The following is a 22,725-nucleotide window of genomic DNA, read 5'->3' on the forward strand; positions in this document are numbered from 1 at the left end:
GGTAATTGGGAAGGCTAATTCAATGTTGGCCCTTATTTGGGGTATAAGAGTAGGGAAATCTCACAGTGGCTGTACAAGGTGCTGGTGAGATCACAACTGGAGAGCTGTGAGCAGTTTTGGTCTCCTTAGACTCATGCAGTAATACAGTTAGATACAGGCCTTTTGGACCACAGATTTATGCCGACCCAAAAAACACCAAACTACACTAATCCCATTTACCTGCATTTGGTCCGTTGCCTACATCTCCTTGACATTTCAGGTGCTCATCCAGATACTAGTTCAGATTCCTTATTTAAGGAAATATATTATTTCATTGGCAACAATTCAGAGAAAGCTCACTAAAATGATACCTGATATGGAGGGATCATTTTATGAGCATAGGCTAGACAGGTTGTGACTCCACTCACTGGAGTTTAGAAGAATGAGATGATCCATGTGCATGAATCACAGAAGGTTTGTCTGCAGGTGTAACAGATAATTAGGAAGATAAATGGAATTTGGTCCTTCATTGCTAAAGGGGTTGAGTTTAAAAGCAGGGAGGCTATGTTGCAGGTGAGGCCACACCAGGAGAACTGCATGCAGTTTTGGTCTCTTTACTTGAGAAAGGATATACTGACAGTGGAGGAAGTGCCAAGGAGGTTCACTAGGTTGATTTCGGAGTTGCGGGGGGTTTGCTTATGAGGAGAGACTGAGTAGACTGGGATTATTTTCATTGGAATTTAGAAGAATGAGGATGGGATCTTATTTAAACATATAAAATTACTAAGGGAAATGATAAAATAAAAGTAGAGGGATTGTTCCCACTGGGGGGTGAAACTAGGACAAGAGGGCGTGGCCTCAAAGTTAGGGGGAGCAGATTTTGAATTGAATTGAGAAGGAACTTCTTCACCCAGAGAGTTGTGAATCTATGGAATTCCCTGTCCAGGGAAGTGGTTGAGGCTTCCTCAGTAAATGCTTTTAAAGCTAGGATCGATAATTTTCTGAACAGTAAAGGAATTAAGGGTTATGGTGAGAGGGTGGGCAAGTGGAGCTGAGGCCATGAAAAGATCAGCCATGATCTTATTGAATGGCAGAGCAAGCTCAAAGAGCCAGGTGGCCTACTCCTGCTCCTAGTTCTTATGTTCCTATGTTCTATCTTATTGAAACATATTTGATTCTTAAGGGGCTTGACAGGGTAGATGCTTCGAGGATGTTTCCTCATGGGAGAGATTAGGATCAGAGGGAAAAGTCACAAGGTATAGGACCATCAATTTCAGACTGAAATGGGGAGGAATTTCTTCTGTCAGAGGGTTATGAATTTTTGGAACTCATGGGCACAGAGCTGTGGAACCCATGTATATATTTAAGGCTGAGGTAGATCAGGAGGGCAATCAAGGGTTCTGAAGAAAAGTAGACTTGAAGAATGTTGGATCAACCATGCTGAATGGTGGAGCAGAGTTGAAGGATGGAATGGCTTAGTCCTGTTCCTATTTTCTATGACATTATTAAGGCAGTTCGCCACGATGTTCTCAAGGGCAATTAAGAATGGGCAAATAACTGCTGGCCAAACCAGCGACACCGATTAAATAAAATGAACACATCAAGAAGGTTTTAATGGAAATAAACAGATAATTTTATAAGGTTTCATGAATTATGAAATTGAAAAATGACAACAAATGTAAAGAAATTGTAAGTTAGCTTCCCTGCAGACAAAATTATTCTAATAAATTATTAAATAAATTGTCGACTTTGAAAAAAGTATGCAAATGGGAAACTTTTAAAACTGCACCTTTTCATTGAACCTAACAAATCTTGAGTGCATGATTTTTTCAGCTTGACTAGTTTCAGGCTCATTCAGAATCTCTTTAATCATCTCAACACTGTGACTCTTTTATCCTCTGCTATTAGAACTTCCATACTTAATTGTGTAAGAACAACATTGTTATCTCATTGCGTCTCTTGCTTTATTATGTCAGTGCAGTTTCACTTATTTTGTTGCATCTGTAATATTGTCCTTTCTTGAGATGTCACTCACTTACTCAAAGCTCCTTTTCTGCTTATTTTAATTGGATTGGTTTGCTTCTTATGTCATTTAGTTCCTCTCATCTTGTTGTGTCACTCTGATCCTTCAGCCTCAGGTGAATTTCTCAGTTCTCAGCCAGATGGACTACTGTGTGAAATCAAAATGATCCATCTCAAAAACAAAAAAAGACAGCATTAGTCTTTCCTTGGTTTGAATTGTGTTTCCTGAGATAAGGTACAGGAGACTGCCAGTTTTGTGTGGAACTAGAATTCAGCTTAGCAGAGAAACATGAGTTTTGGATAATAGGCTTCGAACTGATAAGAAAGTAAATTAAGGGAGGGGCAGCATTGCTAACGACAGTGGATCAGTCCGTTCTCAAAGGAGGTGTTTTATCTTCAGATAAAAGGACTAGGTTCTTTTTGGTGAAAAAAACCCATGACACAAGAGGAGAGAGATTTATAATTAAGAATTTGAAATCTATCAGAAAAAGTGTGATATAGAACTATTTGAGCAAGTAAGTTAAGCTTTGGAGAAGAGAAAGTGCTAATTATTGGCAAATTTAATTGCCAAGAAATGAGGTAGAATGATGGTGTGATATTTCAAAGGGAGATGTTAATTGATGAAACCAGTGCAGGATTCCTTAAAAAAAGTATATTAAAATGGGGATCCAAGGGAATAGCTTATCTTTGATCAGATGGCTCACCAGTCAGTCTGATGTGGAGGACATTCTGGAAATTGGAGCATAATTGAGTTGCAGTAGTCACATATCATTAAATTCAGTTCTGTCTTGTGGCAGCACTTGAGTGTTAGATTCCTCCGAAACTTAAAACAGTAAGGTACTTTCATAGCACCTCAGTGCAACACTGAGAAACTTGTGGCATTGTTGAAGACATCATCTTCCAGATGAGATAATAGTCCCCACTTAACTACTGTCTCAAAAGAGCTCAAAATGTTACAAGGTACTTTTGAAAAAGAACAGGGGAGTTCTCCACTGACCTGACCAATATGTATGCCTCAACCATCATCAGCAAAATGTCTTGTTAACATAGTATTATTGCAGCAACTTACTCTGTAAAATTTGTTTGCGTTGATTCCAAATTCCAACTTTGGCTGTGCTTCGAAAGAACTTAATTGCCTGGAGAGCATTTTGAATCGTCTTGAAAGTTACTGGATAAATCCTTGTCTTTGCTTTCTTACTCACTGTAGATTTAAGTCATTAGAAGAAAAATGCAGTTCTTTGCTTTCATAACTGGGAGTTCTGAAGTTGTGTCGCATTCTGACTGTCAGAAGTAAAATATCCCCTTGTAGCTGTTATGACAAGAGTTTAGATGTAAGCAATCATTCCAGCTGCCATGATTCATACCGAAACCAATGACAAAGGTAGGACTAGTAATGAAGAAGCTTGAAGGACTGTAGCCGAAATAATTTTAATTACAAAATGAGGCAGGCGTAAGTTAAAGTAAACAGCTCAGAAAGTTGAATGTGTGCCTCAAGGTGCAGTGTGGGAAACAGGAGTTTCAATTCATGGATCAATGGTAACAATGGTGGGGAAAGGGGGAGAGCAGGTTCCAGTTAAATTGTGCCGACTGTCAGAGTTCTGATAAACTGAATGTAGTTAGTGTCTAAAACTAAACTGCTTGGAGAGGTGGAGCAGGCTACTGTTCAGGTTCGAGGATAACTATAAACCTGAAGAGACAAGTCAATGTCACAGAATTAGATAGTGTTTTGGTAAAGATTATTTGTGTGTCATAGCAACAGACAATGTGTTTAATGACGATAGTGTGCCATTGAATAAGATCCAGGCAAAGTAAAAAGGTGAACTTTGGGGAAGAGATGGTTGATGGGGGTTACATAGGTGAAATAGGTGAAAAATGTTAACCTGTCACTATAAGTGGGTGCTTGTGTGTGGGTGAGGTTAAAATTGTTGACGTTTAGGGTCTCAGCAGGACCCAACTCATTTTTACAATCCACCGAAATGCTTACATGAGTATGTATGACCAACCGGTCTGCAACTGACAAATGCCATAAAACAAATTGACTATCTTTAATCATAGATTCTGGTTCTTTTTGCAACAGAGTGCCTGGCGATAAGGGACCCCAAACCCTATCCACCTTTCCTTCCGGAAGATTGCCAGCAACCTCAAGGGATCACTTGGCAGCCACGTGAGCCCCATTAATCCCTGAGCCACCACAAATTACAGTACACTAAGGGCTAATGGATGAGGTGACAAAGAAGATTACTCAAAGTAGAGTGGTAGACTTTGACTATATGGACTTCAGCATATTTGCTGAAGTATTTGACAAGATTTGATGTGGTAGACTGGTTAGTAAGATGACATCACATGGGATTCAGGGGAAGCGATCCAATTGGATACAAAATTGGCTTGAAGTTAGGAGACAGAGGGTGGTGCTGGAGGACTGCTTTTCGGACAACAGGCCTATGACCAGCAGTATGACAAAGGGATTGGTGCTGGGCCCACTACTTTTTATCATTTACATAAATGATTTGGATGTGAATGTAGGAGGCATGGTTAACAAGTGTGCAGATGACATGAAAATAGGTGTTGTAGTGGATAGTGAAGAAGATTATCTCAGTTTACAACAGGACCTTGATCAGATGGACCAATGTGCCAAGGAGTGACAGATGGAGTTCAATTTAGACAATGTGAGGTGTTGCATTTTGTTAAGGTAGACCAAGATTTATACAGTTAATGATAGGGCCCTGGAGACAGTTGCAGAACAAAGAGACCTATGGTGCAGGTTCATAATTCCTTGAAAGTGGAGTAACAGGTAGACAGTGTGGTGAAGAAGATATTGAGGATACTTGCTTTCATTGGTCAGAATGTTGAGTACAGGAGTTGGAACATCATTTTGTGGATATAAAGAACATTGGTGAGGCCACTTTTAGAAGTCTTCATGCAATTCTGGCCACCCTTCTGTAGGAAGGATATTGTTAAAGTCGAGAGGGTGCAGACTTTGCCAGAACTGGAGCGTTTCAGTAGAGGCTGAATAGGGTCAGAGAACCATCAAGTTCTCGAGCGCAGAGACAGACCATTTGGCCCAAATTAATCCATACCTACCAAAATATCCATCCATGCTGGGGCTTTTCTCCCTGACCTGTCAGAGGCTGAGGGGTGACCTTATAGACATTTATAAAATCATGAGGGACATGGATAGGATGGGGGAGTCTAAAGCTAGAGGGCATAGGTTTAAGATGAGAGAGGAAAGATTTAAAAGGGATCTGAGGAGAAACTTGTTCATGCAGAGGGTGATGTGTGTATGAGGCAAGCTGCCAGAGGAAGTGGTGAAAGTATGTTCAGTTACAACATTTAAAAGGCATTGGAATGGGTCTATAAAAAGGAAGTCTTTAAAGGGATATGGGCTGAAATGCTGGCAAATGGGATTAGGTCAGCTTGGAATGGCTGGTTGGTGTAAATGTGTCAGACTGAAGGGTTTGTTTCTGAATTGTATGACACTATGACTCCTGCCCTCAGTGGTTAGGAATCTGCATCAATTCTTTCTGCCCTTTGATTGACTCAGGGGAGTTTTTCTGCTACCAGGAGACATAGGAATTTAGGTACAAGAGTTGGTGAGTCAGCCCTGCTATTCAGTGTAATCATGATTGTTTGATCATATCTTTTACGCACCCCTACAACACTGTCATAGTGCCACGGTAACCAGAAATCTATTAATTTCTATCTTAAATATAATCAAAAACTGAACTTCCATAACCCTCAGTGGTAGAGCATTCCAAAGGTTCACTACACTGTGAGTAAAAACATTTTCACCGCATCTCTGACCCAAGTGACATCCATCTTTTTTTTAAAAAATGGTAACCCCTTGGTTCTAGACTCTCCAGACAAGGAGAACATCATACCTGCATCCACCTTGTCTATTCCTTTCAATGTTTTGTAAATTTCAATGAAGGGATCACCTCTCATTCTTTGAAATCCTAAAGAACAGAGGTGCAGTTTGCCCAATCTCTCATCATAGGACAGTGCTACCATCCTAGGAACAAGTCTGGTGAACTTCTGTTGCACTCCCTCTCTGGAAAAAAATATCTTTTCTTAGATAAGGAGGCCAAAACTGCACAGACCACTCCATCTAACTAAGCTCCTATATAATTGAAGCAAGACTCTATTACTCCTATACTCAAATGCTCTGCAATAAAGGCTGCAGTTCCATTAGCCATCCTAATAGCTTGCTACACTTGCGCATTCACCTTCAGTGGCTTATTGACAAGGATGCCCAAGTCCTTTTGTCCACATATTCTTTCCAACCTCTTGCCATTTGAAAAATATGCTGTACATTTCTTTTTCAGGAGTCCGTTCCACCATAATGGACTAATTTAGAATACAGGACTCTGCCACATTCAGTTTGCGTTCATTGATATGAAACAACAGAAAAGATGCAAAGTTCCATGATGCAAAGCAATTAAATAATGTTAACTAACAATAGTCAGTCATTGAGTATACGCAAGACTAAGAATGAAAAGTTTTGAAATTAAAGGAAATTAAAAAATATGACAGGGACAGGTAGCAACGTGAAAGGCAGTAAAAGATAAGCATAATTTTATTGAATAGTGGTTCAATCTCAAGGAGTCTGGTCTATTTATGCTTCCTTTTTATGTTTCTTATGTTCATAGAAGATGGACAATCAAAGTACAATTTGATTGACCCAATTAATGGCAATTATTTCCCTACTGTTGTCAAGCTAAGAGGTTAGACATAAAAATTACTGGTTTTAAAAATAATACACACTGGAGAGAATACAGAAATAGGATGCATCAAAGGATTGAATTCGAGAGAGAGAGAATTCAAAAAGGTAAAATGTTTAGCTAAATTATTTAAGGAAATGGGATGAAAAATTGGAAAATGGATAAAAGTAAAGTAATGGGTAACAGCATGATTTTAGGAGATAGAACATTCACAACTGAACATTGCCTTTACACTTTCACAGCTGAATTGAGTTGTTTTCGCCTGACATTTACACAAGGTATTACTTCTCCACATGCTCTTTGTAATGCCAAACCTCGCTTTATTGGAATAATCTTTATTAAATAAATCAATTAAGGTTATGATTAGTTGGAAAATCTCACTTGACTGAATTATTCTGGTATCTTGGCATTTGTTTTTCTGACAGGTGAAATTTGAGAAGAGAATTAATATCTCTCACCATCTTGCATTGATACCTCTTCACAGAATGACATGTTCTTTCCTCAAAGTATGAAACTACTATGAGTCATCAAAAGATGGAGTCTCATGGTTCTTGGCTGGTATATCCATGGGCTGGAGTTTATGATCAACCACCATCAAACATTTTATAGGGTGAGGACATGTGAAGAATGATGGGTGTCTCGCGCACCATCTACTTGCCCACATTCAACCTGGGCCCATCAAATGACATATGGACAACACCAACTTACCTTGTTAACAAGCTATTAAATTGAAATAATTATGCTGTGCATGTCATAACACAGTTGCCAAGAGGAGCTGGTTGAAGCCAGAAGGTCATTTGTTGAACTCTACTGGTTAAAAGGCAGTGGCGAGAGTGCTGCTGGAAAAGCAGAGCAGGTCAGGCAGCATCCGAGAAGCAGAAGAATCAACGTTTCAGACGTAAGCCCTTCATCAGGAGCCTGTTGCAGGCCTGTGAGAGTATGGACCCGAGCTGAGGCAGGGCTGACTGCAGGTAGAGTAGGTGCAAGCGCATTGCTGCTAGCGTGGAGCGGAAGATCCTGAAAGAAAATTGTTGCTGAAGGTTTTGGATTTGTAGTGTGTACTGGGTTTCCTGTTCAGGTCCAAACTGTGTGGTCTGAATATGGTCCAGAGTCCATGTGGGATCAGACAGTTCTATAGGCAGGCACTGAGGAAGGAGATATGGCTGTGGTAGCGAGTCTGCTTCAGGACGTGGCTGAAGAGCTTCAGGGCAGAGGTGATGACCCGGGGGGGTACAGTGTGAGAGAGACTCACTGAGGTCCTTGTGGAGAGAGGAGGAGAACTTCTTCAAGGTAGGCATTCCTTGGAAGAGGCTTCGCAGTAAGGTTAAAATCAACTCTAGTTAAAAGGCAGGGAGATGGAGAGGGGGAGGCTACATATTAGGAACTGTCAAAGGAAGAGACAGGTGAAAGTTTGTCTTCTACAAGGGTTGATGTGCAATATCCAGTACAGTTTATGTATAGACCGCTATTCCCTTCTACAGACTAGCCTACTTTCAGTTGGAGAATGATTCTTGTACACTTGCCTTAACCTTTTGAGTTGTTCAAAATTACATCTATGTTATGTAAATGCACATACTCAAGTGTGTTATGGATCAGACCATATCCCCTCAAAATATCTTCAGCAGATAGTCTAGACTCTCACTTTTTCTTATTGTAAAGTAAATGTGTGACGTTATGTACTGGTTGCAATTCTAGCAGCAGGAGGAGAGCTTAGTTCTTAGCTGTAACAGGAATAAGAACTTCCAATTTTAGTTTTAAGAACCCAGCAACAGCAGAAAATTGAAATTAAAATATTTCCCTCCCCTCCCCTATCAGCGTTCCGCAAGGACCACTCCCTTCGTGACTCCCTCGTCAGATCCACACCCCCCACCAACCCAACCTCCACCCCCGGCACCTTCCCCTGCATCCGCAGGAAATGTAAAACTTGCGCCCAAACCTCCACACTCACTTCCCTCCAAGGCCCCAAGGGATCCTTCCATATCCGCCACAAGTTCACCTGTACCTCCACACACATCATCTATTGCATCCGCTGCACCCGATGTGGCCTCCTCTATATTGGTGAGACAGGCCGCTTACTTGCGGAACGCTTCAGAGAACACCTCCGGGCCGCCCGAACCAACCAACCCAATCACCCCGTGGCTCAACACTTTAACTCTCCCTCCCACTCCACCGAGGACATGCAGGTCCTTGGACTCCTCCACCGGCAGAACACAACTACACGACGGCTGGAGGAGGAGCGCCTCATCTTCCGCCTGGGAACCCTCCAACCACAAGGTATGAATTCAGATTTCTCCAGTTTCCTCATTTCCCCTCCCCCCACCTTGTCTCAGTCGGTTCCCTCAACTCAGCACCGCCCTCCTAACCTGCAATCCTCTTCCTGACCTCTCCGCCCCCACCCCACTCCGGTCTATCACCCTCACCTTGACCTCCTTCCACCTATCCCACCTCCATCGCCCCTCCCCCTGGTCCCTCCTCCCTACCTTTTATCTTGGCCTGCTTGGCTCTCTCTCTCTCATTCCTGATGAAGGGCTTATGCTCGAAACGTCGAATTCTCTATTCCTGAGATGCTGCCTGGCCTGCTGTGCTTTGACCAGCAACACATTTGCAGCTGTGATCTCCAGCATCTGCAGACCTCATTTTTTAATCTGTGGGAGCTTGCCCTACACATTACAGCTACTTTTATTGTTCAAAATTTTAAGAAAACCCCAAAGCATCACAAGCTGTTTACTTTATTGGCTTTAAGCAACCGTTTGTCACATCTGTCTCAAACTTTCTTCATAAAAAAAACTCAGGACAAAATACATTTCTTAAAGCCATAGTATCGTCACAACTGACACAGCATTTTCAACATTAGCAGTAGATTCTCCCTTCACAGTTAGATGGCCCTCTCCATTTTGTTACTTCATGCTAGCAAAACCTCACCCGCACCCCAACTCCCTCAATCCCAGGCTCCCTGATTTCTCCCTGCCCAAAAGGCTTGGGGCTTCTCTGGGTCTGGGCTGCATTGACAATCTTTGTGGGCCTCCCTCTGGAACTGGCAACTCCCAATACTTGGTTCTGGTATGACTGGAATTGGTAGGGCAACTGGCCAATCAAATTGGCTGACAGCTCTCGAGAGTGGGTGTGTTACTGTCACTGAGGGGTAGACGACCCTCACCTGTTTAATACAACCCAGAGCCCATCATGGTTATGGACTGGCCTTGTTGATCCTCAGTCTGTTTGGCACTGACTTTTCTTTTGGGATGGGAGGGGAGAACAGTTCACCACATCCCACCCCTCCCTAAAATGACATCCAATATCTGATGAATTAGAAGCACTTTAATTAGTCATTCATTCAGAAGTCTCACAGTTTACTCAGATACAAAGATGCATTGATACCAATTACTATGTCATATTTGTCCTGGTAAATTACTTTATTTGATGTTAAGTACTAATTCTGTATTTGTGACAAGTAATTGGCTAATATTATTATCTCCCTGTTTTTATTTATTATCTATATCCATGTGTCTAGCTATATCATTATTTTAAAAATGACATGTCAGCATATGTGGATGTCAAACTGCAGATGCCACCCTGTATATAATTACATAATAAATGATTTGCACAATGTACCATATTTTATTTTGAAAAGAAAAGAACCTTGAATAAATTTGCGTGCATTCATTGCCCCTCAGATTGAAAAGCAGCTCTAGTTTCCTCTATTTACAGTAATAGGCAGCACTCTATCCCTCCATTCTCTTAAGGATGTTTCTGGATTTTGATTTTATTGTGGCATTTTTCTCCTCTCTCCAATGTCTTTCACACTCCTCTGTCTTCTCTAATATTGTTTTGGTACTCAGAAATACTTTCTGAACTTTCCTCAGAACCCTTCTGAAGAAGGGTCAATAGACCTGAAACATTTACTTTGATTTCTCTTCACAGATGCTGCCAGACCTGCTGAGCTTTTCCAGCAACTTCTGTTTTTGGTTTTGATTTACAGCGTCTGCGGTTCTTTCAGTTTCTATCCTGTTTGTACTTTTCTCTTTCTATTTACAAGCTGGTGCAGTTTCCTCTACTGCCAACCTTTCCCTGCAATCCATAGAACCATTATCATCAAAGAAAAAGGCCGATATGCCCATCTTGTCTTCACTGACTGGATAAAATCACTGGCCATAATAATCCTGTTTCCCAGCACCTGCTCTGCAGAATATCAGGTTCCTCTTAAATGAATTAAGGATTTCTGCCTCAACCATAAACCGGGCAATGAATTTTACTCTGGGTGAAAATGTCTTTCCTCATGACATTTCTAATCTTTTTACTGTGACCTTAAGTCTTTACCACCTGATAATTGACCTCTCCACCTGGGACAAAAACAGGTCTTCTGTCTCTATTCTTTCCAAGCCACTTATAGATTTCTACATCTCAATTGAGTCCTACGTCATCCCCCCACCTCCTCTGTTCTTAGGAAAATAACCCTAGACTATTCAATCTTCTCTTATATTTGCATTTTCCACGATCTGACAACATTCTTTTAAATCTTGTCTGTATTCTCTCATTGTTTTCACTATCAACTGCATGCCAATTTTGGTGCCATTTGCAAGTTTACCAATCATGCCCCCACATTTATGTCTAACTCATTAATTAAAATTCAGTTAAAGTATTAAGGCATGACCTTTCCTAAACAAAATCTTGCTGACTATCCCTGATTAATTTATGCCTCTTTAAGTAACAGGTATTTCTGTCTCTCATTCCTCCTCTCCTCTTTCTAATTTTGAAGTTGTATAATTTATTTTACTCCTTCCAGTTCTAAGCTAGCATACTCATGCCCTTATTATGGCTTTTTCTTTCCTTGCTCTCAGCAGAACTCCCAATTCTAACTCAAAGCTACGGTTCCAAGTGCCATAAAGAGCATTGCACATCGAGAGTAGGAATTTTTATGAGATCACACACTCATGTTGGTATTATGCAGTGTTCTGTGATTTGCAGCAGCACGATCCATGAAAGGGGTGCACCTTCTGCATAGCAATTAACCTTTATCTGAACTTATCTTCTGTTAATTAACTTCACTTGAGCTTTGTCATGCAAATATCTACAGTTTAGCAGTAAAATCATTAGTTAGTCCAGAATTTCCATTGCCACTGCAAAAGAAAATGCTTGCGAGTTCTACTTTCTGGAACTCTTCCAACTTTATGCCATGAAACAGTTTCTGTCGGATGGGTTGAGTTGGGGTGGGAGGAGGGACCAGAATTCAGTGTGGGCAAATGGACCAACTCACAATTGCTCAGTGCAGGCAAATCTTCCAATTCACAATTGGTCAGTACAGGCAAATCATCTCATTTACAATTGTTCACTGTAGTAAATCTCCAGTGTTATTTCATCATGGTTGATAATCTGAGACATCTAAAGGATGCTCGCTGAACACTCAGCATAATTAGAGTATCAGCTGATTTAAAGGCCAACGCATTGGTTGTAATAAGGTAGACCTCACAGAATAAGCTCCTTGTTTGAGGCTGTCAGTCCGGTCCAATCAGGGAGCCTTCATTGACAGAGATAAACAGGAGCAGGTGGGAGGGGCGGGGGCTTGGTGGGTCTGTATTGTCTGCACTTCTGTATGTAACCGTATTGTTTAATGTACAAATGTCGTTGTCACTGTCTTGTCATATGTGGAACTGGGATTTGAGGTTTGTCCTCATCTCCCTGTAAAATGGTTGAACAGTAGGGTTTGGGGCCTAGCTTTTCTGCTCCTCTCCCTTGTAAAATTGCTATCTCTTGTACAGCTGTGAATGTTTTTTGTGAACTGTTTTATAATTCGTTTAATAAAATATAAAAAAAAACAGGAACATCAGGCATTCTGTTCACTCTGAAGCTGGCTCTGATGAAGCTACAGTGATTTACTACAGTGAACAGGGCAGCATGGTGGCACAGTGGTTAGCACTGCTGCCTCACAGCACCAGAGACCTGGGTTCAATTCCCGACTCAGGCGACTGACTGTGTGGAGTTTGCACGTTCTCCCCGTGTCTGCGTGGGTTTCCTCCGGGTGCTCCGGTTTCCTCCCACAGTCCAAAGATGTGCGGATCAGGTGAATTGGCCGTGCTAAATTGCCCGTAGTGTTAGGTTAGGGGTATGAGTGGGTTGCGCTTCGGCGGGTCGGTGTGGACTTGTTGGGCCGAAGGGCCTGTTTCCACACTGTAAGTAATCTAATCTAATCAAAAAAAAAAGCTGGATCAGTGTCAAGGACTTTCCCATGTGTAAATAAAGGGTGACTTAGTGCTGGCATATTGGTCTCTATGGAATTAGTTGATCCACCACAATATTTCAGTCATTGTTGATTTTTCTTTCTAATCTTAACCTGTTAATTTGACCAGCACAGGGCTTCTCATGAGCTTTTTTTCACTAGTTGTGCGTTTATATATCCTCCCAGGACTCCAAAAAGACACAAAGCAGCAGGAATCCATATCCCCTAAAACTTTAAAAACACTTGGGAAATTTCAAATTAAATGACCATTCTCGGAGAAAACCCATCTCCTGAAGTAGAATGGCCATAGCTGGTGAGGAGCTGCTCCTCCACTAACAGGCTGCTTCACCCCAGTGCTTGCTACTGATGACTTCATCACTGATCTATCAACAGCAAACATGAGAAAGAAACAGATTGGAGGAGTAGGCAGCATTTAGGAAACTGACAGGTGGTTTTGAATTGCCTTTTAGTGAGGCTATGGGCTGGGACTTTAGTCAGAAACCATAAGGGGTCTGTACTGATTACAATGAGGTCAACCAACTGGCCATCATAGAATATGTGTTTGCTGGGAGCACTGGCTGACATAAGAGATTTGGCCTTTGGGGGTGCCTGACTTATTGAGAGGCAGTGCTATTGTCAAAGACCACACATTTGTGAATAAAGGGTGATTAGTGATGGGATGCAGGCCTCTGAAGAGTTATTTCAGGGTCCATATGCACAAGGCATATGTTATGCTTTTCGCTGAGTACTGGGAGTGTGTTGGGTGGGGGGGAGGTGCCATCTGCTGAGTTCTGGGTAAGGAAGTATCTGCTGAGTGTAGGAAGTGGCCACAGCAGGATTGGTAGAAGAAGGAGGCTGTGAGAGGGGTGGGGGGAATGAGGAGACTGCCAGGTGGGTGACCGGACAAGAGGGAATGGTTGCCAGAGAAAGAGCCCATGAGGAGGATGAAGTAGAAGGAGACTGTTGGAAACAAAACAGTTTTAAACCAGTCAATAAAGAAACCCTCTGTTAGCTGGGAGACAGGAACACCTGAGTTAACTGAGGTAATGAAGCCTTTATAAATAAATGTGAAATTAACCAATTTAAGGTTGCAAAACCAAAAATTGCTGGAAAATTCTCAGCAGTTCTGGTAGCATTTGTGAAGGGAAAGCAGGCTGTGAAGAGAAAACGTTTTGGGTTGAGTGGTCCTTCAAAAGGTGTAACATTTATTTTGAAAAATGAAACTTTTGCTTGCTGAGTTACACCTGCTGTCTTGTGCCAACTTAAATACTGTTGTGTCCAGGAGAGTGTTGTTTTCCTTCTCTGTTGTGGCTCTTAACTTGATGGAAGGTCGATCGTTATTGAAAATGTTGATGAATAGCAGAGGGATTGAATTCAAGAGTCGTGATGTGAGGTTGCAGCTGTATAGGACCTTGGTAAGGCCACATTTCGAGTACTGTGTGCAGTTCTGGTCGCCTCATTTTAGGAAAGATGTGGAAGCTTTGTAGAGGATGCAGAGGAGATTTACCAGGATGTTGCCTGGAATGGAGAATAGGTCGTACGAGGATAGGTTGAGAGTGCTAGGCCTTTTCTCATTGGAACGGCGAAGGATGAGGGGTGACTTGATAGAGTTTCAAAAGATGATCAGGGGAATAGATAGAGTAGACAGTCAGAGCCCTTTTCCTGGGGTACAACAGAGTGTTACAAGGGGACATAAATTTAAGGTGAAGGGTAGAAGGTATAGGGGGATGTCAGGGGTAGGTTCTTTACCCAGAGTGGTGGGGCATGGAATGTGCTGCCTGTGGGAGTGGCAGAGTCAGAATCATTGGTGACCTTTAAGCAGCAATTGGATAGGTACATGGATAGGTGCTTAAGCTAGGACAAATATTCGGCACAACATCGTGGGCTGAAGGGCTTGTTCTGTGCTGTATTGTTCTAAGTTCTATGTTCTAATTCTGCTCATGTGTGAGTCGAAGTACACCATTTATCAATATGTATGGAGAGGGTATTTCTATTACATGATTTCATCACTTAACAAATGACTTCGTGTGGATGAAAATGTACCTTTTAAAATCAAATAGTAGTCCTGGGATAAGCTCAAGAAGATACCATGTTCAATTCCCGCCTTGGACAATTGTCTGTGTGGAGTTTGCACATTCTCCCCGTGTCTGCGTGGGTTTCCTCCCACAATTCAAAGATGTGCAGGTTAGGTAAATTGGCCATGTTAAATTATCCAAAGTGCTCAGGGATCTATAGGTTAAGTGCATTAATCAGGGGTAAATGTAGCATAATAGGGCAGGGGAATGGGTCTGGGTAGCTTACTCTTCAGAAGGTCAGTGTGGACTTGTTGGGGCAAAGGGCCTGTTTCCACACTGTAGGGCTTCTCAGGATTCTATGAACTCAAAAGGAAAACATATTCTATACCATGTTTCATCCATTTTACTTATCAATGTAATAAAAAAAGTGTTCTGGCCAATAAATTTCAAAATGCCTATTACACCTTAGACTTCATACCTTGGCCAGAGCAACTTCGTGTGTTTCACTTGAGAAAAACATAAAGGTTAAAGATCAAAAGATGCTCATCGAGAGGGCAGGTTGAGACAAAGTCTTGCAAGAGATAACCAAGAAGGCAAAGGTCTCTGATTCTTTAATAACTTTGTGTATGAATGAACTTATGCACATATCTTCCATTCTTTGATGTACTCCCAAAAGACCCCGCAGATGTTCTGATTAATTGACATATGATGTGTATGAAGAAACTGCTCAGGAAGTTTAAACTTTTGATTGAAATTTCCCCTGCTCCCTGCGACCCTCTGAAAATGTCTGTGACTCCGAGTTAGAGCCAGAGACTTTTGACAGTTTCAGCTTTCTTATCCAGTAAATGTTTGGCAGAAGTACATTGGCCGAATGCAACGATGCACTCCACACCCCATCAACCTGATCTCCTGACCGATATCCCCCGATCCATACCTGAACCTCCAATTCCCTTCTGAGTCCCCATACCTGACAGTAACCTTGATACACCTATCCACACATTATCTTACAATGCTGTCAGCCTACCAACTACATACCCAACCATTACATGCATCTGCACCCTATCCAGTTTGTCTATGTGCCACCCTGCGACCCAGTGGCATTATTCACTTAACTTCTCTGTAGAATTTCAAGGAAGTTTTGAGAGTTTTAAACTTGAAACTTATCAGAATTTGACAGCTAATAGATTTAATCATGGGGTGTGGACATTGATGGCTGGACCACCATTTATTGACAATCCCTAATTTCTCTTGAGATGGTAGTGATGAGCTGCCTTCTTGAACCACTGCAGTCAAATTGGTGTAAGTGCACACACAACACTCCTGGTGAGGTAATTCTAGGACTTTGACCCAGGGGTGCTGAAAGAACAGTGATATATTTGTAAATCTGGATTGTGAGTGGCTTAGATTAGAACTTGCAGGTGGACCTTTTGAATAACCACTACCTGATTTTTTTGAATAATCGATACCAGACATCAGGTGTGTAAACAAAAGACTTAACCCTTTATTAATAATAGAGTTTTAACAGAGCAAAGTTAAAATATTAAAGTAATCTACTTAATATCTATGATTTAAACCCAGTCTTCTTTAATTCTAGTCTCTCATAAAGGAATCTAAGGACAACTTTTTCATGCAGAGTATGGTGTGTTTATGGAATGAGCTGCCAGAGGAAGTGGTGGAGGTTAGTACAATTACAACATGTAAAAGGCATCTGGATGGATATATGAATAGGAAAGGTTTAAAGGGATGTGGGCCAAGTGCTGGCAAGTTGGACCTCACTAGTTTAGGATATCTGGTCGGCATGGACGAGTTGGACCGAAGGGTCTGTTTCCATGCATTACATCTATATGACTCTCTGAGTATGATTCTAATAAGTGAGTTTGACAGGATCTTCCATTCGAAGGTTGTCCTGAAAAACTGCAGGAATGTAAGTAGGAATTTTGATTTACTGATTGGACTTGAAGTTGGAGGCTTCAACCCGAATTGCAAGATTTTGACCAAAGCATTCGCTTAAAACAATATAGTCAGTAGGGTTATAGGAATATAGACCTATGGTTAACAATGGAATCAATATTACGTTTAAGGTAGTTCAAAAACATTTCTGTCAAATTGCCTGGCCTCCAACTTAGCTTGAGCAGCACCATGTAGGTCAGCTGGGGTTACTATCAAAACAAGAGATTTTCTCTCCCTTTTACACAATTGTTTCAACCATAATTAATCATGAACAATATTTCAAATGCTGTGGAATACTTACTACTTAGAAATTAATAAATTTTTTTAGGTCAAGCTTATTTTGGGCACTTTTAAAACACAGAGGTGTGTCTGTATCAGACAGATTGACATTCTAATTACTCGTTTGTATCTTTTATTTGTGATCAAATAATAAAGATTCAACAAACCTCAGAAATATATCAAGCTGAGAGTGGCACAAAGAGGCTGTCAGTCTTTCCTAATCTAAACGGGAGATCTTTTTAACAAGTAACAATTTAATTGATTTCTGAAAGCATCTCGGGCACAGCAAAAGCTTTTAGTATCAACAGTCTTTAAAAATATTCAAATGTGTGACAGCTCTTAGAGGCAGAGAAAGAGTGAGAGACTACACCCAGGAACTATTCATAAACCACTGAATTAAATTTTTGCAGAAGTCTCTGGAAACATAAGAACTAGTGCCTTTATCAGTAATCTCAGACACACGCCCTACCTCCCCTTTTCCTTATCGGATCAAGGAATAAAGTTTTAATGTGATAAAACATAATGCACCAGATCCCCAATTCCGGAGCACTCAATTCCCCAGAAGAATGTTGTCAAACTCCAAGATTCCTGCTTTACTTCTGCCAAATCTGAAATAAACCGAAATGAACTGCCTTCAGCATAGCTGTTGCACGCCTCTTTCCTCAACTTTGTTCAGTACTGTCTATTACCAAACAGTACATCATGCATATTTTCCTGCAATACCCCCAGGTGTAAAAACTTTAATAGATGAAATTAAATACCTAGATAAAAGAATATTTATGAAATGTAATGGGTATTGATTTCTTACATTCAAAGAGCAATGGACAGAATTGCAATCAATGCATTGAATTTAATTCTTAATATTGAAAACTCCAGAATATAATGCAACAAAATTCAATTTGATCTACTGGTTACTGGGATGCTGATGTCACTGGTATGAATGCTTGCATTGTAAAATAACATATTTTCCAACATATTTACACATAAACAATATAATAGGATTTTGGTGGGCTTGCCTTAGGCATCTTATACAATTTTCTAAAGTTGTAGACTTATTGTGGATACGGAACTCTCAAAAGTCTTTGTCTAATGTTTCATCTTGCTATCATTCCATTACACTATGTACATAATGTGCATGTAGCTTGCCTCTGGTATGTGTTCATTAGGTTTCAAATATTTTACTTTTCTTGAGAGATAAAATAATCTTTTAAGAAAGAAAAAGTAATTCAGGCAATTCCAATCTGTTAGAAAATCCCAGGCTAAGTATGATAACTGCTATTTCAGAAGTAATGCCTGGAAAAAATACATATAAAATTTCCAGCTGTCTAATTTCAACTTCTCCTATGAATTTGATGTCATTACTGCATGGTTGCTTGCAGTGTAAGATCCTCAGCTTGTTTAAAATTAACTAGAATGAACACCTTGGGTGAAGAATTATTGAGCTGGCAAACAAATGAACACCTCAGCCTTGTCTAAGTAAATGACTTCCTAGCATATTCTGGCATGTATGAACATCAGCAGGAATATTACATATTGGACAATAATTAACCAGCTAATCATAATACTTGACTTTCAGCAACTAGCACAGCGGTCTGAAATTAAATTTAACCATGGTCTGGAGAATACTGGAATCAATGACTCATGTACATTGTGGATTAGTGGTGCTGGAAGAGCACAGCAGTTCAGGCAGCATCCGAAGAGCGGAAAATCTACGTTTCGGGCAAAAGTCCTTCATCAGTAATACAGGCAGAGTGCCTGAAGGGTGGAGAGATAAATGAGAGGAGGGTGGGGGTGGAGGAAAGTAGCAAAGAGTACAATCGGTGGATGGGAGAGGGGATGAAGGTGATAGGTCAGAGAGGAGGGTGGAGTGGATAGGTGGAAAAGAAGATAGACAGATAGGACAAGTCATGGGGACAGTGCTGAGCTGGAAGTTTGGAACTGGGGTGAGGTGGGGGAAAGGGAAATGAGGAAACTGTTGAAGTCCACATTGATGCCCTTGGGTTGAAGTGTTCTGAGGCGGAAGATGGGGCGTTCTTCATTCAGGCATTGGGTGGTGAGGGAGCGGCGGTGAAGGAGGTCCAGGACCTCCATGTCCTTGGCAGAGTGGGAGGGGGAGTTTAAATGTTGGGCCACAGGGCAGTGTGGTTGATTGGTGCGAGTGTCCCAGAGATGTTCCCTAAAGCGCTCTGCTAGGAAGCGTCCAGTCTCCCCAATGTAGAGGAGAGCGCATCGTGAGCAACGGATCCAATAAATGATATTGGTGGATGTGCAGGTAAAACTTTGACGGATGTGGAAGGCTCCTTTAGGGACTTGGATGGAGGTGAGGAGGAGGTGTGGGCGCCGGTTTTGCAATTCCCGCAGTGGCAGGGGAAAGTGCCAGGATGGGAGGGTGGGTTGCAGGGGGGCGTGAACCTGACCAGGTAGTCATGGAGGGAATAGTCTTTGCGGAAGGCGGAAAGGGGTGGGGAGGGAAATATATCCCTGATGGAGACGGGAATGTCGGTGGATGATTTGGTTTATGTGAAGGTTTGTAGGGTGGAAGGTGAGCACCAGGGAGGTTCTGTCCTTGTTACGGTTGGAGGGGTGGGGTCTGAGGGCGGAGGTGTGGGATGTGGACGAGATGCGTTGGAGGACATCATTAACCATGTGGGAAGGGAAATTGCGGTCTCTAAAGAAAGAGGCCATCATGCACATTGAACTTGGGTTGTGAAGGATTGCGTCTGAATGGATGGGACTGAAGCACAACTGGTAAGAAGTTCAGTTCTGAAGAGTTATCATGCTGGACTTAAAACATTAGCTCTGTTTCTCGTTCCATAGATGCTGCCAGTTTCTTCACCATTTTCTTTGTTGCTGATTTCCAGCATCAGCCGTATTTTGTCTGTAATTGCCAAAGGTCCTGGCTGACCTAGCTGTGTGCAGACTATGCTTTCTTGAAAGCATGCTTCATCATTCCTGATGAAGGGCTCCTGCCTGAAACATCGATTTTCTTGCTCCTTGGGTGCTGCCTGACCTGCTGTACATTTCCAGCGCCACTCTAATCTTGACTCTAATCTCCAGCATCTGCAGTCATCACTTTCGCCTATGTTTTCTTGAAACCTGTGCCACTGTATTTTTCTGGATATAGATTTGAGCTAGCATGCTTCATTGGATGTTATTGTAGTGGTTTATGCCTGGATGACTGACAATATCAGTAGAAGTGTTTGTGCTTCCTGCATGCCTGACCCTTTGTTGGACAATTATCACTACACGGATAATTTCCACTGCAGTAATAACATGTGACTGAAATTGACCTGGTTTGCCAATAGTTTTGGTTTGGCACACTAAATTTTCTGCTTGACATTTAAGTCACTGATAGAGACTTGTTGCTCAGCTTTCAGATCTGTTGAATGGCACTCGATTAGATTAAATGCTTTAAGAAGTTGTAAAAGTTTGTTTGAGGTGTGCTCTTTCTCCAAGGCTCAGTATCACAAAATCCTACAGCAACATTTTCCATAATCTACCTGCAGCAGTGAAAGTATATTTTGCTGCTTTCTGATGTTAAATACATGAAAAACATATTTGCTGATACATTCTTAGGTTGGTCAACCAATTAAAGTATTTTGCACACCAGGTTATTTCATATCCTATAGCAATTCTGAGGTTAAACAGAATATGTTGCATTTTACAATAGATTTCAAATCAGGACAGGGATTATGAAAAAAAGACTGGCTGCTTACATAAGGGGACATCCCAAATTTTCTATAAAGACATTAATAATAAAGTATGGTAAAAGGAAAGGGCTGAACTGATCTGGGGTCATAAGGGAAGATGAATAGCTGAGGTGTTAAATAAATACATTGCATCTATCTTTACTTACGAAGTAAATATTGCCCAGGCCATGGTTTTACATCATGAAGACAGACAATCAAATCAAATCAGCCTCTCTACTTCTGTATTCACAACACAGTAAAATTAAAACCTTCAAAGGCCCTCAAAATTGATCCCAATGATTTCTAACCAGACCATTTGAATAATCACTACCTGATTTTGTGAATAATTGATACCCAGACAAGAAGTGTGTAAACAAAATACTTAACAATTTATTAATAATACAATAGTTTTAGCAGAACAAAGTTAAAATATTAAAGTCATCTAATTAATATCTATGATTTAAACTCAGTCTTTAATTCTAGTCTCTCACAAAGGAATCTAAGAGCAACTTTTTCATGCAGAGAGTGGTGTGTGAATGAGCTGCCAGAGGAAGTGGTGGAGGCATGTGGATGGGTATATGAATAGGAAGGGTTTCGAGGGATACGGCCAAGTGCTGGCAAATATGACTAGATTAGTTTAGGATATCAGGTCGGTATGGACGAGTTGGACTGAGGGGTCTGTTTTCGTACTGTACATCTCTATGACACTATGACCAGGACAGAAATCAAACAGACACAGTAAAGGGATAAGTCAAAAAGTGAAAAAAAGAATGTAATGTATCCAGCCATTTCACTTAAGCCATAATTAAACAGGCACATGGGATTGTATCTTGCTTAGATTCTGAAGATACTGAGGCATTCAACGAGCTTTCAGTAGGTTCCAAGGCATATTCACTAAATATCTATAACTGAGATTTTGTTCTCTGTTCTCTACATAACTTGATAATGGAGGGCAACAAAGAAGCAATCAAATCTCTGTCCCGGCACAATTCTTCTGAAAAACAGACAGTTCAAAACCCAGTTCAAACTTGTTTGTTTCTTTGTTGGGCTAGTTGTCTCCTTATGAGGCATCTGTTAACTTCAAACATCTGCCATCTATTTTAGCATAACACATTTCTGGAACCAAACTGTCTATAAAGAATTCTCTGAACAAGAATCAACTTACAATTAACTTCCAGGCCGGCCTCAAAAGCAAGTAGTAATGTCTGTTGTCTTTTTTTAAAAACAAACTGCTGCTTACCATCCAAAAGTCACGTTCAGCTCAAAGTTCAGAGCTCCAAACCAAAATGATAAATATACAAATGAAATAATGAAGGTCTCAGCAATGATGACAAACATTTTGCCCTTGTTTAAAAAAAGTATTGTAAAGATTGACTCTGCAATTTCAGACCTGTCGATTTAAATTCTGTGGGGAAACTTTGAGAGACAATTATTTGGGATAGAATTAATAATCAAGTGGAAAAATACAGGTTGATTCCAACAAGGACTCATGGATTTGTTAAATGGTTTGTCTCACGAACTTGTTGCAGTTTTCAAAGAGGTAACACAGAGAGTACCACGTAACAGACTTGGGAGCAAAGTTAGAGCTTATGAAATAGGCAGGACAGTAACAATATAAATACAGAGTTGATAGAGGGATAGGAAGTAGAATGTAATGATTAATGGATATTTTTTCAGGCTGGAAGAAGGTTTGTAGTGGAATTCCCTGCCAGCGGTAATGAGACCCTTGCTTTTCCTGATATACAACAGTGATCTAGAACTTAGGGTGCAAGAGACAAGTTCACAAAACACCAAACTTGAGAGAATTGTAAACTGTGAGGAGGACAGTGTAGAACTTTGAAAGGACAGCTAGAATCCCA

This window comes from Hemiscyllium ocellatum, chromosome 9 (genome assembly GCF_020745735.1).
Source record: "Hemiscyllium ocellatum isolate sHemOce1 chromosome 9, sHemOce1.pat.X.cur, whole genome shotgun sequence".
Classification (NCBI taxonomy): Eukaryota; Metazoa; Chordata; class Chondrichthyes; order Orectolobiformes; family Hemiscylliidae; genus Hemiscyllium; species Hemiscyllium ocellatum.